The following is an 11,874-nucleotide window of genomic DNA, read 5'->3' on the forward strand; positions in this document are numbered from 1 at the left end:
TATGAACACATAGGATACAGCTGAGCAACCAGGAATTCCACAGTGTAGGGATGACATACTATGTACATGTATAGTGCAAAGAAGGCACTGCAGTGAAATACCACCCAGTACCCCACATGAACTGCATTACTTAAGAAACAAAGGGTATACATGTGTCTGTACAGCATGTCTGTGTTTAATTGTCGTGGACATTTCTATCCAATTTTGCTGATGATACACTTAAGCAGAAATAAATACAGTCTATTTCTGTAATGGACTGGACTCATGTTTTGAATGTTTATTTGTCTTTTTTTTTTCATTTGTCTTTTTTTTTAATTGTCAAGTTTTAATCATGTGCAATGATGCACTCATTTGCAATATATTCCCTTTTTTGCATGCCAATAAAAAAAAAAAAATAATAATAATAAAAATAGTACTAACTATTCTCTTGGAACATTTTCTTTGAGAAAAAAATCAGTATGTTTTGCAAGTGGCATTACATTAACTTAGCTCTCCAAACATTTTTAATGGCCCAAGTGTTGTTTGAACTACTAAATAGCCCCAATTATTTTTATCATGGATAGCTTTGCTTATTTGGATGAAAAGTTATAAACTAGCCATGCTTTTTTTAATGATAGAAATTAATGGGGGGGAAAAGGAATTTAAATCATTCATCAAATATGTTCTACATTATGAGATGAAAATACATAATAATTTAATGGGATCACAGCAAAACATTATGTAAAACACTCTAGGTACTGCATAATTTTGTAATAAATGTTGCTGGCATTCCATTTAACCAGAGCAATTTAATACAATATATCTGTGTTAACTGCTGAATAGATTGCTGAGATTTGTTTGAGACATTAATTGATTGTCAGCAGAAAGAAATTAACAAATAAAAATGTTACTGCAATCGACCCAGGCATGGCAGTTGGAAACACTTGTCCTGGATGGACCCGGTTGCTCTGCATTTGTAAGGTAGTTGTGTATTGTACTGGTTTTCATTCCACTTTCTGTACCTTCCTGGCCCATGGCAGTTATAGAGCCATTGGTGATTGCAGCCCCATTTCATCTAAGTTCACATGCATGAACTGTTCCAGAAGAGGGTGTAAGAGCAGCCACCTCCCAGCTCCCCTCTCAGAGAAGACTCAGGTCTTTCTTTTCTTGCACCCTTGGACAAGTGCAGAACTGGCATGTCCTGGGAGTTCTGGAGCTGCTGAATATGTGCAGGTTGTTTGGAGATGCCCAAGCATGGCTGTTGATGAGCATCAATCACCCTGGGTTTACGTGCAATAGTTCAGCCCTGCACACATACACTGCATTTAACACTGCCCTGGCATACACTTGGCTTTCTTGCTCCTCCACTGAACTGCTGCCTTGCATCTGTGCTATAAGCCCAATGCTACCAACTGGTAGCCAGTCTGCTGCTCATATAAAAGTTCACGTTTCACACATTTGCCATTTAATATTGGTATTGCTATGAAGCCACAGCTGCCCTGTGCATGTGCAGTAGTCTTGTTGTATAGGATAGAGAGTGCCAAGGTGTGCAGTTAGCTCCTCTGTAAGAATATAAGGCAATGAACTTATTAATGTTACTGGAACAGATCATTGCAGAGATTTCAGTCTTTATCCTCAGGCACTACAGTCCTAAAATACCATGATTACTAATAATGATAAACAGCAGTGAGTTGGCAGTAACAACTTCAATACTTGAGTTACAAAATGAGCTACAGCTCAAACTAAAAGTCACCTGGACTCAGTACCCAGTAGAGCATGTAAACCATCAAATTCATTTCAACACATTTAAAACAAGAAAAAATAATCCGAAAGATATACATATATATGTATATAAGCTATGAGACACAAAGGATTAAATTATTCTCTGTATCTATGTAAAAAGTATATGTGAATCAGTATCTATGTGTGCAAAAGAGGTAATCTGTATTTGTATCTTTAAAAATGATTCATTTAAAGGCTCCATGAGCAAAACTGATCACAGTTACCATATATGACCAGTGATTTCTTATAATACCTAAGATTGAGTTACACATTAAGGACACTTAAAAACACAGTAGCCAATGCCCAAATAATTCATTTTATCACAACTTTTGCTAGGAAGGATGAAAAATGTTTGGAAATGAAAAAAAAAAAAAAAAAAAAAAAAGGCTTCCATTTCATACAAGCTGCAGCTATTCTTATGCAAAATTCTGACAACAAGCAATCCACAGTGAAAACATCCATTTCGCTACTGGAACAAAGGAAGCACAAAAGAAAATGAAAGCATTCTCTTGAAATTGTGTTATCTCCAAACTCTGTCAACTGCAAATGTGTAAGGAGCATTTCCCATTTTTTCTAACATTTAGTCTAACATGAAAATTCAGTTCTCTTTTATATCCTAATGTAGTCTTGGTTTGTGAATACTTCTTCTCTCTCTAGACACAAGCCTTGGCTGAGCCCAGCTAACTCTGAATTCCTGCGTGCGTGCACTCAATGAATTTCACAACAATTGCTACTTTCATGAAGGGAACCCTGAATAGAGTGTAGCAGTACTTCTAGCTATACTTGCTGTTCTTTCATTTCACTGACAGTTCATGTCTCAACCTTATTTTACTCCCTTTAATCTGCTTCCTTGGATCCTCCCAACCATACTCTGACAGAGTTTCTGAATTTCATTGCACAACTTCTTGCCCATAAGGTATTTATCTGATTTGCTATCTTGTGAGCTTGTCTTGTTCATGAATTTCATGTTGTCTGAGGAAGCAGGAAGGACCATACTCAAGATTTTTGCTCTTACTAGTAGGCTAATATCTAACAAAAAATTTCAAGAAAGGCAAACTATACTTTAGTATTAAAAGGTTGTCAGTTCAGTGTAATAGAACCTGGACAGGACGGATCAATGGGCCAAGGTCAGCTGCATGAAGTTCAACTGGGCTGTGTGTCAGGTCCTGCATTTCATTCACAACTCCAGGCAATGATTCAGCCTTGGGGAAGCTGCCCAGCAGAAAAGGACCTGGGGGTGCTGGTTGACACCCATCTGAACACAAGCCAGCAGTGTGCCCAGGTGGCCAAGGCCAACAGCATCCTGGCCTGCATCAGAAACAGTGGGGCCAGAAGGACCAAGGAAATTATTGTCCCTTTTGTACTTGGCACCTCAAATACTGTGTTCAGTTCCTGACCCCTCACAAAAAGGACACTGTGTTGCTGGAGTGTATCAAAAGAAGCACTCTTTGGTGAGGATGGTGAAGGGTCTGGAAGACCAGCCCTATGAGAAGCAGCTGAAGGAACTGCAATTATTCAGTCTAGAGAAGGAGAGGCTGAGGGAAGAACTTATTTTTCTCTACAACTATGTGATAGGAGGTTGTAGTGAGGTTGGGGTTGGTCTTTTCTCCCACATAGCTAATGATAGAACAAGAGGAAATAGACTCAAGTTGCATGAGTGGAGGCTCAGATAGGATATTAGGAAGCATTTGTTTACTGAAAGAGGTTGGGCATTGGAACGAGTTGCCTAGAGAAGTGGTGGACTCACTAACCCTGTAGGTGTTCAAAAACCATGTGGATGGTTTAGTTGGACATGTCTTAGTTGGCTGGTGGTGTTGGGTTGGCAGTTGGACTTGATTATCTTAGAGGTTTTTTCGTACCTTAATGATTCTATGATTTTCCATCCTGCACTTGAAAATAGATTTGTCTGCCAGCCAAGTGCTGGAGTACAACCCCTTACTTAACATACTGCACCCACTGGATTTTGTTTTGTAGCTTTTTGTCTGGCTATGTGCTACAGTCCATTGCTGAGGTTACCTTCCATGCCCACGCACTGCTTCTTGGTTTATACATTGCTCAATGCTCCTTTCCCAATAAAGAAAGGAGAGGATGCTATTTTGAGTTTTTCTCAAAGGTCTACTCTTTCACCTAAGCAGCAATTCCCCTTCGCTTTTCATTGTGGTAATCTTAGCTATGAGAAAACTGACAAAAATCTTAAGTAGGGGGTAACTGCAAAGTAAGTAGGAATTGGCAAGAGTGGGAGCTGGCAAGGGGGTAGGGAGACAGGAATGGGAACTGTGGAGAGATGTGGGAAGCCCTCTCTTCTGTAGACAATAGAAATAGGGCAGGAAGCAGAAAATTAAGAAAAGGAAAGTTCTTCAGTCACTTCAAATAGTGGCTGCAGCTCTGGAAGAATAGATTCTGAGACAACTTGCATGATCAGCACATGAAGTTTGCAGTATTCTGAGGCCATCTGGGCCCCTCATTTTTCTCTGGCCTACTTGTCTACCCTCTCAGCAGCCCAGCTGGCACAATTATATTATCTGGTGATACAAGAATTCTACTGGTATCTTTTTTCCTAGTTTAGAAAAAACCAAACCAAACCAAACGAAAAAAAAACCCACAAAAAAAGTGTTGGATAGACAACCTTTATTCTTGTGTGGGTGCATCTAAAGCTGAGTCTTACCTGTTCTAAATATAAAACAGAAACATCAGGCACCTCCAGACAAAAGTTCTGAGATTTTTAGCTTATAAAGACAGCTATGTTTTAGCAGCATCGAGATAAACATGTGACAGTGACAGGGTACCCATTGTGCTCTGCACACAAATCACCATAAGCAAGTCTTCACCTGAAAAAAATACTTTTGGCAACTGAATAAATCAGACAGCTGGATCATAATAGATAAGGAATATTACTTCTGTTCTATACACAGGGGACTAAGACAATTGCCTGAGGCCCACAAGTTTCTGTAACATAGCTGAGAACTGAATCCTGTATGGAGAGTCATCCAAGTGAAAACAAAGATCTCCCTTCCTCTAAGAATCTTACCAAGTGACATTACATAGGTTTTTTTTTTTTTTTTTCTGATACTGTGGCACAGTAAAATATGCAAATGTAAAGATTGAGAGGGAAAGGGAGGGTAACATTCATGAATATAGCGCAACATCTCTGTCTTTCATGAATCTGGGTTAATAACAGGGAAAAAAATTCACAATTAAACTCAGAAATTTACGCATAGCTTACACTAACACATCTGTGGTAGAAGTAGGTTCACATTAAATATTGACACTACACCATATCCTTGCCAATTCTGGCAGAGAGGGCAGAGCCCTATCTTCTATTTCCTGTGTTCAACTGCTTATATTCTTGTCTGCTCTACACATTACTCAAGATCAGCTGCTCTGCCCTCCTCATTTACACAGTTTCCCAGTTCTCTCTGGAGGAGTGCCTTCTCCCCACCTCAGCTGGTTTGTATGTGACAAGCTTCATGTGGGTGTGCATTGGCTTCCAGAGTACGTGCCCCAAATACATTGGATTCTTCCTCCTGTTTCTTGCAGAAATGAGCTACAAGTTGACGATGTAGCAGGGCTGTTCAGCACAGGCTACATCTTTTCATTCAATAATCTGTAGCTTCACAGGAACCTAAGTAAAGGAGGAAAAAAAAAAAAAGTGCCTGTTTTCTGTTCTAGCTTTTTGGTTTTTTTTTCATTTATAACTGATTTCAAAATATTGAATTTACTATATGCTGTTTCTAATCTGGATGCTACTTTCTTGTCGAGGCTGCTCTTACAAAGGCTCAGGTAAGGCAGATATATTGTTACTCTGTCATGTGGATCTGTGGAGTGACACCTTTGAACCTGCTATTTTTGCTAGGTGGTCTGTCTTTTTGTATACCTTCTCAGGGCTTTGCCTAGTAACAATGACATTGGCAAGCAATAAATACATAAAAGCTGGGCTTAAAACCAGAGATTTTAGGATTTCAGATTTTACTGTAGTTTAAAACCACAGCACATTGCATCTAACCACCTCTGGCTTTTTGCTCACTAGAAATCTCTGGCACTGATGATATGTTTTAAGGGAGCAAAACAAACACTGATTCAATTTATCTTTTTATTATTTTTTTTTCTTTTTTTTTTCTGATTTAAAATCCTTTTCAGCTACTGTTGCCATGCTTTTATCTACAAAGCTGGTTAAGTATTCTTATCACCCAAATATATATGCTGGCTTCTTTGCTCTTTTAGAAGATATTGGAAAATCTGTTTAGGGCCTAAACCAGAGCTCCAAAATCAGAGTGAGGCCCTATTGTTGTAATGCACTGTACCTGCTACTGGTTAACATTATATGGAATCTGAACTAAAGGAATAATTGATTGCATAGGGTTAGCACACAAATTCTCTTCCATGTGATAGCCTTCTTTTGTAGGTTTCAAGCACTGGCAGAAAACAAAACAAAACAAAAATCCCTATATTCTGCATTTTCTACTTGTTCCCTTTCTCCTCAGAGGTTTCTTAGCTCCAGGATGAATAATAGCAGAGGGAAAAGATTTTATAATAATACTAAGTATGGATATTTTTCAAGCTAGCTCTAAGATTTTGAATATATTTCAATTAGTCTTAGGATTTAAAATTCATAACTGTTTTTTTTTTTTTGCCAGTACATATTTGGCATAATTTTAATACAGTTACTCACATCTGATGTAGCTGAAGATTGTTCAAGCCAAGTGTTTTATTTTACAAAAAAATATATTCTGCTCTGGTAAGACCTCACCTGGAGCACTGCCTCCAGCTCTGGAGCCCTCAATACAAGAAGGACATGGAACTGATGGAGCAGCTTCAGAGGAGGGACATGAAAATGATCAGGGGCCTGGAACACCTCTCCTATAAAGACAGTCTGAGGGAGCTGGGGTTGTTCAGCCTGGAGAAAAGAAGGCTCTGGGGAGACCTAATAGTGACCTTCCAGTAGCTGAGGGGAGCCTAGGGGAAGGCTGGAGAGGGACTGTTTGCAAGGGTCTGTAGCGATAGGATGAGAGGCAACGGTTTTAAATTAGAAAAGAGTAGATTTGGATTGAATGTTAGGAAAAAATTCCTTACCATGAGGGGAGTAGAAAAATGGAACAGGTTGCCCAAGTAGGTAGCTGGGGCTTCAACCCTGAAGATACTCAGGGTGAGGCTTGACAAGGCTCTGAGCAACCTGATCTAATTGAGGATGTCCCTGTTTACTGCAGGGGGGTTGGACTAGGTGAACAAACCTCACAAAACCAACCTTCCAACCCAAATTTTTCTATGATTCAGTGATTCTATGATTCTATTCTTGAAATGGTCCATAGTCACTTACCAATCTTTGCTACAATTGGTAACTAGCAGCCAGCACTCCAAAGACAATAATAAACGAAGAATTTATTTATTCTTTTCATCAACTAGGACAAGCCACAGAACCACACAAATTCTGCCAAAAGACTTTATGAGATTTAACTTTATGAGGAACTGAAATTGCAGATGAAATTCAATGTATAAAAGTAAGTGAGTACATCAGGGAAAAACAATCATTAACTTGTACAAAGTTCCCTACTGCTAAAATGAAGAGAAATTTAGGAGTTCATAAAGTAAATTCCATTCTGACTTTATCAAATTAGAGTGTTTATGCTGTGTCCCCTGGAAGACTTATGATTAAACATCCCTGAAACCACAGAGCCTCTTTGCTATGCTCCAAGTTTACAGCACCAAGTTGAAGAGGGGGTAGCTTGAGTATTCCTGCATCATGTAGGGTTTATTTCCACCCCTTCTGGTGCTCACTTTTCATGGTAGACAAGCTACAACACCACAGTCCTTTAATATCTTCAAGAGTAAACAGCTCTGGCTTGGCAGAGCTTGAGTGATATTCCCATGATACTCCACAGTTTCAAGCTAACAGCATTAAGCCTCACAAAACCAAACAAAATATTAATTAGTTGCCTCCAAATCATAAGTTTCCTCTCTTTTCTTACTTCCAGTTTTAATCTCTTAATTTCAGAAACAGATTAAGACATTTTTTTCTTTCAATACAATGCCTATTAAAAAAATACCTAAAGCAGTATATGGAATAGAAGTCATATTTACTTTCATAAATAATTTCTCTTGCCTTCTGACAATCAGCTGTTTAGAGACTTTTTGGAGTTTTTGCATCTGGACCGCCTTGTCAACTAAGCAAAAGTTTGATCAATTTCTACAACACGATTTCTACTTTCAATTTCTATAATATCCTGTAGCAATGAGCTTGACAATTAAACTGTACTGATGAAAAAAATAAAACTTCCTTTGTTTAAGCAAGCTATCTAAAAATGTAATTAAATTTAATTTTGTTGTTGTTGTTATAAGGAACTGAAAATCATTCTCTATTAATTTTCTTCATGTTATTAAAGGATTCTAATCCATCACCACATTTGGAAAGTTTTCTGTTTTCTGAAGTATTTTCAATGTACTTAAGTTGGTATAAAACTTTTCATTTGTGATTTTTGCAATACCCTCATATATCTTTTTAATTTATTTTTAAAGAGGGGATAACCAGTATTCCAGACATAAGCACAATGAAAATTTTTACAATGGTAGAGACTACTAGTGCCTAGTAATGTGCTTGCTTACTTATTTTTTCATAGAATGAACCAAAAGGACAGCAAAATCTCTATTTTAAGCAGCAAGAGATGAAGCATGTATCTATGTATGTATTTTAAGCAGCATGTATAATTATCATGTTTTGTGCATGCATAGTATTTACTGATATGCACTTGTCACCATTATTTTTCCAGCTGCCATTTTATCACCTAATGTGTATTACACAATTAGTTTTTTAATTATGATTATCTTAAGAAAATTTATATCACTAGCAAATATATATATATTCTTAAATGACTCTCTGAACAGTGCAAATGCCAGTACAGGTTTCTTTGGGATCTAACCAGTACCTGCTTGGTGCTAAAAAAGTTTAACATTTTTATTATTAGTTTTTTAACTTATACTGGCAACTAATCTATTAAGAGTCTCCTCTCTACTTATTTGAGAATTTAGTATCTTTCAAAGGCCAAGTAGCTTGCTGAAAGCTTTCTTGTACTTGATGACATTTTCAATCGCACTTTGAAAAACATAATGGGTTTGTGGTGCGTGACTTCGCTTTGGAAAAAAGTCAAATTGACTTGCCCAATACATCCATCTTAAAATATCTATAATTGCTATTTTTTTTTGTCCAGCATGGATTTCAGACTTGTCTACAGCTCCCAGTGCCTCTCACAGACTTTTTAAGATTGATAAATTTGTCCCATTTCTTCCATGCCACTACCTTACCTTAAACAATGGTATCCAATATATTTAACAGATTAACACTTTCATATTTGAGTTCCTTGAAATTGAGGTCTCAGCTCAATTGATACTGGGTCATTTATTGCTGTACATTTTGACAACCCATTAAAAATCACTTGTATGACATTTCAGCTCAGGATATTTCTTCCAATCAATCATCAATGAACACCGGATACAGCATGGAAAATACTATAAACATTTCCGCAATAAACAGATACAAAACACTTCAAATCTCTCTGCTAGAGGATCTTCTTTGAAAGTTCCCTTTATTGCTGTTATCTGTCAGCTCTACCAGCACACTACCACCTGTCTGCTTGGGATATGTTTTAGAAACGTGCACTAATGAGGCCTCTAGTCTGTAGGGCTTTTCAGGTTTGCTTGGGTTTTTTTGTTTTCTTGTTTTGGTTTGTTTTTTGTTTGTTTGTGTGTTTTAATATTGTATTATGTCTTGGCTACCATATGTGCTATATCTTTTTCTTAGGGTGGGGGGGGAATTTTCATTATTATTTTTATAGGTTTAGGAAGTTGTGTTTTTTCCAAGTTGAGTAGGGGATTTCTTTTATCCTGTCTTTAAATGCCAGAACTTAGGCTCCCTACTTGTTTTATCATTTAGACAGAATCTTCATTTGCAAGATGTCTTTTATGTTTAACATATTTCTTTACGCTGTTGTTCAACTACATGAACTCCTTCCAGCCCTCTTAAGAATCTTTTCTGATTGGTGTAATAATTTAAATGTGGTTATATTGCCTGTGTTATATTGCCTACAGACATTTTATCACTTTGACATCTCTTAACAGTTTTCCTCACTTCTGTGCATCTTATCTTTTTCAATGTCACGTTACTGCAATGGAATTTTCAAATTTTTGCTTTATGCTTGCTCACCCAAGTTTTCATTTTAATGAGAATTTCCAGAACTTCTCTTAAAACCCCAACAAACTTGCAGCCCAATTTTTCACTAGTATTCTAAAACCAGCTGGAGTCCTGGTTTGCTCTTTATGTTTTGAATCACACTGCAGTCTGAGAATCAGTCTTGAGAGATTGTGCTGTGTTTCCATAGCAATGACTTCAAGTTACAAAACTAACACTGAAGGCACGGTCCTGCTCTTAGATGCACAGTGCTCATTTCAATGTATTAAACAAAAGAAGAAAAAAAAAACCCCTAGCTGTTATTGTGTTAGCTCTACACAGAGCTAGCAACACACCTCTTCAAGGTTTAAAAAAACATATATGCTAAGTAAGTAAAAATGTGGAGTTTTATCTGTTCTAGAGTAGAAATGAGATGCAATTTAAAAACAAAACTTATTTTATAAAAGTGGTAAATCAGCTCTGAACGCAATAGCAGACATCAACAGTATCTAATAAAATAAATTTATTTTTCTCTAGCATGCATTTTTAGTCAGTCAGTGCATATTTTTGCTACATTACAATCCACGTGGAAAGCAGTTCCATTTAATCACTATCAAAATTATCTAATTATTAAAAGTTCAGTAAATTTATACTTGTACTTTCAGATAAAAGATGGTAGGAAGGGAATACTCTGATTGCTTCTGACTATTCACACTGCTTAACTGCTGGGATCAAGAAGAGAACCATTCTGTATCACTCCATGAAAACTGACAAGCATAGATCTGGGGGCTGCTTAAAACTGCTCTAGATTTGCTACATCAGACCAGGGCACTTATGTCTTTCATGTAGAAATGGAATAATAATAAAAAAAAAGCGTGTGCATACATTTGCAAACATATACTCTAAGCACGGAATATATTTTATAGAGGTCCCCATTTTTTAACATGCTAAGGCAGCTTTATTAGAAATAATGCAATATACAGAAAAGGATTCCCATCACTTCCAGTAAGACCATCACATTGTATTATAATGTATCTTCTTTCCTGACTCCAGCTTCACAGCCTGTATTTTCTGATCTGTACAATATTGAAACACTTACAGGCGCAATACATTTTCATTCCAAAATTATCAGTAAAGTAGGTCAGAGAATTAGTTTTTCAAAGTTTTGCTGTAATAAACTTTTGGATATTCCATTATTTTCACTGCATTTTTTAAAAGGTGACTAAGTTTAAAAAATGAAAGCTATAGGCGGTTTTTGCTGTATTACTGTTCCCTCTCCTTACACTGCCCAGCTGAATAAAACAAACATGGATGTAGTCTTTATTCCTTATCTTTCACACAAAGAACTTATTGAATACACATTGCATACAATGTATAGAAACCAACCAGATTAGATGAACAAAAAAAGGCAATAAATACCAATTCATTGCTGTGTTTTGTCTTTCTACTGAATTAACATGAAGTGACATGAAATACCCTGAGAGAGATTTTATCTATTAAAATGCAGAACTACTTAAGTCTCCTACTAAAGTGTAAATTCCAGGTATGAACATAAATTTAAATTTCAAGTGCACCTTATGTTAATTACCTTTTGCATTTCCCAAGGCAGGAAATTTTCAGGAAACCATTTTCATAGTGGAGCAAAATATTTTACCTTACCTACACGGAAGAATCACTTGGTGTGATACACAAAGGAAATATAAAATGATTATTCAACATTTTATAGTACAGAAACACACAGTATTGAGCATGTGTTTGATTTAGCTTTAATTGCTTTGTTACCAGTGTAGTTAGTTTACTCGGAATAACAAGGAATAACTTGGTTTTTCAAATACCAAGAATGTAATTTCACATTTCTGAAACTTCATTAAAATGGTAAGCCCTTACCTTCTAGATTTTTAATACCTGAAAACCACAATATACGATGAGAATGCAACAAGTATTTCTTTGACCCTATC

This window comes from Heliangelus exortis, chromosome 3 (genome assembly GCF_036169615.1).
Source record: "Heliangelus exortis chromosome 3, bHelExo1.hap1, whole genome shotgun sequence".
NCBI lineage: Eukaryota > Metazoa > Chordata > Aves > Apodiformes > Trochilidae > Heliangelus > Heliangelus exortis.